Raw genomic sequence first — 8,254 nt, forward strand, 5'->3', positions numbered from 1 at the left:
ATTGAAATCAATAGGGACTTTGCAGCAATTTCTGTAAGTGCTGGAGAATGCTGCATGTGATGAATGCCTGCTTAAGGCTTTAGCAGCATTTCCCTTAACTTTGTTATGTTTCTCAAAGCTGGACTAGAGGAATTTACCTTAGGTAAATCTTAGAATGGAGACATCAGTTACCAATATTGTGTTGTTTGACATGCATACACCCACAAGATTTTCTAAGTAATTCTGCCAAAAGTTACAGCTCTTAAAATCTTTTATATGTCTACTATGAAAATGGTCTTCCAGCAGGAAAATAAAGATGTAATATTACGGAAGATGTCTTAAACATAAAAGCCCTGCCTTTTAGGTTGCAGAGCTTGTTTTTTCCTCTGAGCTTATTTTTAGAACTGTCTGATCACACCTTTCCCCTGCTTCCTCACCTCAGTGCTTCCACTGATGGGTTAAAGTCAAGTCTTTCAACATTCTTCCACCCATACACTGCTTCTCGTACCACCTACCACATTGCTTCCCAATCACTAAGACGAACCTCAGCAGCGAAGTATGAACACTGCAGGTGAGATATGGCAAGATAATAGACTACAGCTCTGCTGGTCATATTGCCTGCTTCCCCAGAACATAATTTTCTTAAGTGAGCTTAGGAGCTCAAATGGTTGGGAACTTCCAACCTAGCAGATGCAAAGAAAGATTAGGGCCTCAAATATTTCTGGTCATTCAGGATCTCACAGAACTTTATGCAAGCATTCTCAGAAGACTGATGGAGCGAGGCAGTCTGAACAAAAGAACTGTTAAGACAACTGCATTGCAAAAACCTGATAGTATTCACCTTCTAAAGGCGCTCTCGCAAAAATGACCTTGTTTTCTAGTTTTATTAGACAGTTTGCTGCCAGTCTGCCATAAAAATTCAATGGAATTTCAGTTGCACCTTTAGTTATGTTTCCTGTAAAATCTGAGACTTAAAACTTATAGCCCTCACTTTTTTTTTAGCTTAATAACATAAATTTGCCAGACTAGCTTGCACAGTCTAGATTCATTATCAAGCCATGAAAACACAGTTACCACAAAGCTCTCTTTGTGGAGAATGAGGCAGATATATGAAGACAAAGACCTGAAGCTGCTTTCAATACAGCAAGGTATAGAGTATGTTCTAAACTATCTCTGCATTGAGAAGAACACATTTATATCATGAAATCCAACACTTTCCTCCTTGCCTGAATCCTGGTGATTCATTCCTTTTGCCAGCACTCGAATGATTGTGCTATGGGATATGCTGGACTTTTCCAGTGAAGAGGAAGCTGTAACAACTGAAAATTAAGTTAACAATATATTGTTGGTGTTCAAAACATAAGCATTTGTCATTTATAAGCATGCTGTTCTTTTATTATATTAATAGCACACTAGCCCTCTGTGATCAAATGTCAAGAGATTCTGTTCCCAGTCCAACTGACCTAGCTGGGAGGTCCTCAGAGTTGCTTGCAGAGGGCTCTAAAATTTCTGATGGACTCATCCATACCCTTAGACAAGTGACTGGGAAAGTGGAACACTGGAATGTCCTAAAGGGATCTTCGGTCTCAGATCACTGACAGCCTGCTCACCCACACAGCACTGACAAGTTGTGTAGGACAGGAATACGATATCAGAGGATGTTCCCTTCTAGTCTTTCTTGCTCAGCAATTTTCATCCCTTCTGCACGTAACAAGGGAAAACAGCTGATCTCTAGGATTTAATACACATACTCTGTCACAGTGCTAAGAACACTCAGGCGGACTTGTTAAAAAGAACTTATGTCTTATGGAACAGATACAAAGGTGATTTTAGGCCCTCTTCCACTTTTGTGAGAAAGTTATTGTAGTCACATTACATGACATACTCTCTGTTTCATGAAAAACTGTCTGGTTAGCTGCTCTTTAATTGTAGTTTACCGGAGCATAGTATTTCCTCTTTTGCTGGTATCTTTCAGAGTCATTTCATTTATTTTAAAAGTTGCCTGACATTTGCCCCTAGGGCACATGACTCCACCTCTTTGACAAGCATGGCAGAAACAAAATAATTTTTTCAACCACTCCTGCCTACGTACCCTTGCTCTGCAAAGGTAAGCATAGTTTTCTGTACTTTAATTGCAGATGTTAGAAATGATTGGTTACACGCAGGGAAAATTCCCTGAGATGAAAAGGCCTCATTTTTTGTGAGGTGTTACAGATCTATCCTATTTTCCACTTTAGCTTCAGCTTGATGGGTTTTATCACAGTCACAGTAACTTGAAGGTCTCAGTGATAGATGTTGTATTCATGAGGGAGAGAAGAGGAAGAGAGAAGGTAAGACCCTTCAGCAGACTTTCAACAAAAGTTTCAATAGGAGCAGCAAGGCCGTGATGGCTAACGAGGAAGGAACTGTGAAACTTCCCAAGATGTGGAAGTCATCAGTGTACATGCACAGGTATGTTCCATACTTATCTTAGGAACAAAAGATATCACCTGTCACCTGCAGGGAAAACGCACCTTAAAGGCAAGCTGCTCTTTCAGGAAGCTGTGGATGGAGTGTGCAGCATTTTCACCAGTAGCCAGATGCAGCTGCGTTCTCTGCAGGTCTGCGCTGAGTACGAAGGCCTGCAGTAACATACAGCTGCTCCCTGGCCTCCAGGGCTATACGAGGGAAGACACTGAGAGAAAGTGTTATCATTTCTCTTAGTTCTCAAGAAGTCTCTGAGTGTCATGTAAACAGGCAGATCGCATTGCCAATAGCTTGAGACAGGCAATGCATAATGACAGCCATCTAGCTAACAGAAGAATGGACTTGTCATTTATCTAACAGCTAAGGGTAATCAAAAAAAAAGAAGAAATATTAAAAAAAAAGCTGAGAAATTAAAACATTCTGTCATCACCTCTTGGACTTCATAGAATCAGTCCAGTACACTAGAACATGTGACAAAAACTGTAATTCCCCCTAGACTGAAATAAAATAGAACAAGAATGGGAAACAGAATACTAATGCAAGCCCAAACCAACAAGGAAAAGGACGTGTGCAAAACCACAGCACTGTGTCAAGTTTCAAAATGATGGAGGTAAGAAAACTGGGCAAAACCACTACACTGACAGTTGGAGAAATCATGTATTTTAGGGGCTTCCCTGCAACGTTTCTGGTTTTTAATCAAATATACACTAGACACAACAGATTCTAAAATCCACACATCTGCTACAGTGGCTCTGTCTTTAGTCACTTTAACAAAACCAGCACTTACCACTACTTTCATTCCAGATTCTGTGCTGTTTTTCTTGTAACTGCAACCAGAAAATGTCACAATTACGGACACAGTTACGAGGCCTTCTTTTTAGGGGCTTCAAATCCATGCTTCCATAGCCCTGCAGTGTCATCTCCTGGGTGGGTTGCAGTGGAGAAGGGGCGCTTTCAAACCCTTCTGTGGAAACTTTTTCTACCCTGCATAGAAGAATGCAAGTCAGATGGTTAGGGCATCCTCTGAGAAACATACAGGTTTGGGATGTAGCCCTTCTTCCAAGGTTTATTTCAAGATTTCTATTTGGAGATTGCTTAATCAAAAATCTATTAAAAATCTGTGGATCACGCCATGCACAGGAGAAACAAATGCTCCAACCACCATTTGGGGAGTCAGGCAAAACAGCCTTTGGGGACTGGCTGTGGGGGCCTCCAGCACAGCTTGAAGCTTCCTCCTCTTCCGAGATGGGAGGCTGAAATTTGTCACCTTTTGGGCAGCAGAGGAAATTGCTCTTCTTGAACATGGACTCCTCTGTAAATGGGGGACACAGGTCACACCTAAAAGAGAAATGAGAACGTTGCTTTTGGTTTTGTTCTTTCATAAAAAGAGCTTGGTCCTACTTGGTCCCCTACTTTCAGGAGAGGTTCAGAGCTGTATACTGCGGATAGAAGGAACTGTCTCCAAGCAGCAGCCCGTGCATCTTGAGAAGAACATGCTGTCAACGTGATGGATCCCAGTCCAAGACACTTAATCTTTCTGTGGCTTATATGAGGGGCCAAATACCTAAAAAACAATCCTGAGCATCTCTGTCTCTTCGTATGATTCAGGTGCCTACAGAAACAGTATGGATTTTGTGATTTTTAATTCTTCAGCTGCCTTTTCAAATTCTCTGTGGCTGAGTACTAGGAATTTTAGGGAGCTGAATCTACTCAGTGAAACAGAAAAAATGGTATTAACAAATTAAAGAAAGATACTATTAAATAGAAAAGCTATGGAAGCAGGTACCACAGTCTGCTTCACAGAAATCTGCATGTCAAAAGACCTGCAGATGCAGTTTTCTCCCTTTGTTGCATCGCCAGTTTAAGAACCCTCTCTTACTTCTCTTTTCTGTGTTTTGTCTATATTCTATGCTTTTTTCTGAGAAACATATTGCCTCCCCCAGCAGATACCAATTTAGAATAAACTAAGTAAGACCAATAAATACAAGCAAACATAACAAAAGCCACTTAACTACAGCCTCTACAGCAAAAGATGAAGTAGACCTTGCTACTGGAAGCAGCGGTTGATGAACTGTCCAGCAAGCACCTCCGGAATTTGTACAGAATTACATAGTCTTGCTGTACTACTCACAAGAAAAAAAGATAAGCCAATGAATTAGCTTGCAATTTTTATTAATAATTGCACCTTTAATTTGCACAGATAAAGCAGTAGAAGCAATTGTACATAGTTGTTTTTTTCACTAATCTCCTGTTGTTGTACTCAGTTTCTCAACTGTTTAATTATCTTCAGTATCTTTTTAAAGTAGGTTTAGATTACTTGCAGATTTTTTTCTCAGGAAGCCTACAAAGGACTGGCTCAAGTCAGGAAAGGTGTTTGATACTTAGGTCAATGTGTACAGGCCTTTTAAATTTATGTAGTGACGGAGGACAGGGATCAGGAGAATGCCTGCTGGTGAAAGCAGACAAATGCCAAGCCGGAGAAATGGATTCCATCTCTGCTCGCCACAGAGGCTCTATGAAGTCACTTAAACCAAACTTTTGAAAGGTGTCCAAACAGTTCAAGTTCCTTATTTTTAGAGTTTCCAAACCGAGAAGTATGAGATGATTTGCAGAAGTAACAAGTGCCAACAACTGCAGTTGAAAATGACTGAAGCTTTGAACATAGCAGGAGATATATACTGCTAAATACACCAAGAAAGACTGCACCCCAAGTGTTTCAAGCTGTTCACCCCAAGCTGGAACTCAGCTGACATTTTTGCCTTGGTCTGCCTTTGTTTTAGCTGCTTCTAGTGACCACAGTACAATCACGTCAGAAAAAGACACTGAAGTAAACGCCTTAACAATTGCCAAGCATTTTGTCTCCCTGCTGACCGCACCAGAGATTCCTACAGCAGGAGTTAAGTAAGATCTAAAGCCATACAGTGAATACAAAAGATAAAATAAGCTATTAAATAATGGCCCATTTGTGTTCTGAATGGAATTATGTACTTTTTCTTGATTTTTTTCTCTCACCAGAACCAATATAGACACCATTGTTCATTTTAGAAACAAAACCAGTTACTATGCAATAATGAGTATTTCTTCACATTCTTCTCTTGATATACTTTAAAATTATTTTTCATCTCTCCAGACATAGCTCATTGAAGGATCAATACCACCTTCATTTTTTTTTAATCTCCATTTATATTTAGAGTCTACACCTCTTCAGCTTTGACATGTATTTCAGATGTCCATTTCTGACTGATCAGGTACTGATGGCAGAACCTGAACTCTGCTTTGAGAATGTTTTGCTATATATCACCCAACTGAAAGAAGTTATTCTGATCTATGTCAAGCAAACACTGCATCTTCTGTTCTGTTAATACAGAACTGCTGATTACAACAGTTCAGGTATACGCAGCCAACAAATTCCATACAGATAGTCTCTGGGCCAAAGGAGGAAATCATCTTTTACAAATTAATTAGATGGCAATAGAAAATAGAAAAATAGACATTTATTTATTTAGTTCTTGCTCTAATTTGGCCAACCTCCTTAAAATTTAAGTATTTTATTGGAGCACCATCAAAATCGGTAATCTAATAAAAGCTAGGTAATAGTTATTCTGGGATTAGCAATATTTTCTAACACTTAGAAGAACAGAATATTTAACTGTAAATTCCCCAGGGATACATAAACCAGAGCAACTACTACTGAGTTGTTCGGAATATTCTTGTGCAGTTTAAGATAAAGGGCAAGTCTCTGAATTCCTGCCAGTACTAACCCTGGGCACTGCACCAAAGAAAAAGAGAAATCAGCTGACTTGCAGTTAATGGAGTCAACAAGACAGTATATTATTCTTAAAGGAGATTCTATTTATTGAATGGGAAAGGATACGCTACAGAGATCTCTCAGTCACTCATACCAAGCCTATAGCATTGCTAATGCTCTATGCTATTATTTTATTCTGGGAAGAAGACTGGTCATGGAACAATGGCAATTGTACAGTAGCTAATGACTACTTTTAAACTAGTTCATGCTGTATGTCTCAGCAATTAAATGAAATCTTAACGTATTTCATAAATGGTCAAGATTTCCCTGCGTACAAACCTTTCTCCCTACAAAACCTGGTTTATAAATTCAGTGCAACTACCTCTATGTTTTGTACTGTCGAAGAGTTATTCGAGGACTTATGCTACCTTTATTATGTTTCTAATCTTTCCATTGTTGAAGTCATTTGCTTTTAAATCAGAATACTGCAAAAAGTTGAGAATAGGATAGTTTGTTCCGTGAAGTCCTAAAAAACACTGGAAATTTCTAATGAGATTTTTCTTGGATGTATTTATTTTGAAACAAGGAATAATGCTTTTCTCATAATTCCTAAATGAAGAAATTCCTCTAAAACTATAATCCATGCACCAGTTTTAAATAACCTGGAGAACTGACTTGACCAATGATTCCTCCAGTGACCAACGATTCTTTCTAGCAGTTAAATTTGCTTTAAAAGAAAAAAAAAAACAAGACAATGCCTTAAATAACCACATAACAAGGTTTGACATAGCTTCACTAAGAAAATAATAACCAATACAATGTCTCAAATAATCAAATAACGTGATTTGACATAGCTTCACTAATTACTTTGGGAATATTGTTAAACCACTTACACAGTATAGTGGTAGGCTTCTGTGGGATTAGATAACAGCCCTTACATCAGGGAAACAGATAACACCTGCAGTGAATCAGTGGAGCAAACACTGGAAGGCGGGAAAATTGAAGAAATATTTATGCAGTTCAAAGTCTAAACACAGGTTCTGCTTCTTCTCCAGTCACACCAGTTCATCTCCAGTCCCCACAGAAGCGAGTACAGCCTTATCCAAAAAGGAATGTAACCTACAGTCAGTGTTTTCTTGTGCCTTAGAGCGGAAGTGTAACAGCTCAGATAATAAGGCACATCTGACTTGTTGGCACAAACTCAGCAAGAGGTGAGAAAGCAGTTGACACAGTAACTGAGATGAATAATCTGGCAGTCAAAAAGGAGCTGGATCTCTACTACTCCACACTTCTGCCACTGCACCTCCAGGAGCAGCTTCTATCTGAGCTGTTGCCAATATGTTGCTAGTAAGCAGAAATGCCTGTTGATATAATAAATCAGATATATGGCAACTTCACATGTGTACAGAATTATTTAATAATTGTATCTCATGATAATTCTCAAAAGAGATGAACTATATTTTCTTTGGGAGTGGAAGCCTAATTAAATAGTTTAACATTGCAGAATATCATGAGCCATCCCCCTGAATTCAGACTGCCCATACAAATTGGAGGGTAAGTCCTGTAGAGTGTATTTACTGACATACTGTAAAATGTTGTTTTAACACTGCCAAAGCCAATGTATAACTGTCACCTTATTATCATTATTACTCATAAAATACACCTTTTCCCCCTGCAATTTATATGTTAAATGCAAACTCTACTGAGAGCAGCTCCACCAGCGTTTCTCAGGTATCGGGTACCGCCTTGCTATAGCAATAGGTCTTGCACAAAGCTACTTTCCAGTGTTCACCTCAGTAACTTCGGTACTTACTCAAAATACATATTCTGTTTTAGCTAGATGTTTTAGAGAAGATTAATAAGTTATTCTTTCACAGGCTTATTTAATGCTTGTAATTAGTCAGATCTACAAACGCCCAAGTGCCAGATCTTCCCTGACCCTTTACTCAACAATTATCTGATTCAACCATTTCCCTCAGTTCTTCTGAAACCCCCTAAATTTTTGTCATATTTCCCCTCCCTCTGTGTTGAAGCTCAGTTGTCTCATTCCACCTTCCTGCT

This window comes from Dromaius novaehollandiae, chromosome 14 (genome assembly GCF_036370855.1).
Source record: "Dromaius novaehollandiae isolate bDroNov1 chromosome 14, bDroNov1.hap1, whole genome shotgun sequence".
NCBI classification, from domain to species: domain Eukaryota; kingdom Metazoa; phylum Chordata; class Aves; order Casuariiformes; family Dromaiidae; genus Dromaius; species Dromaius novaehollandiae.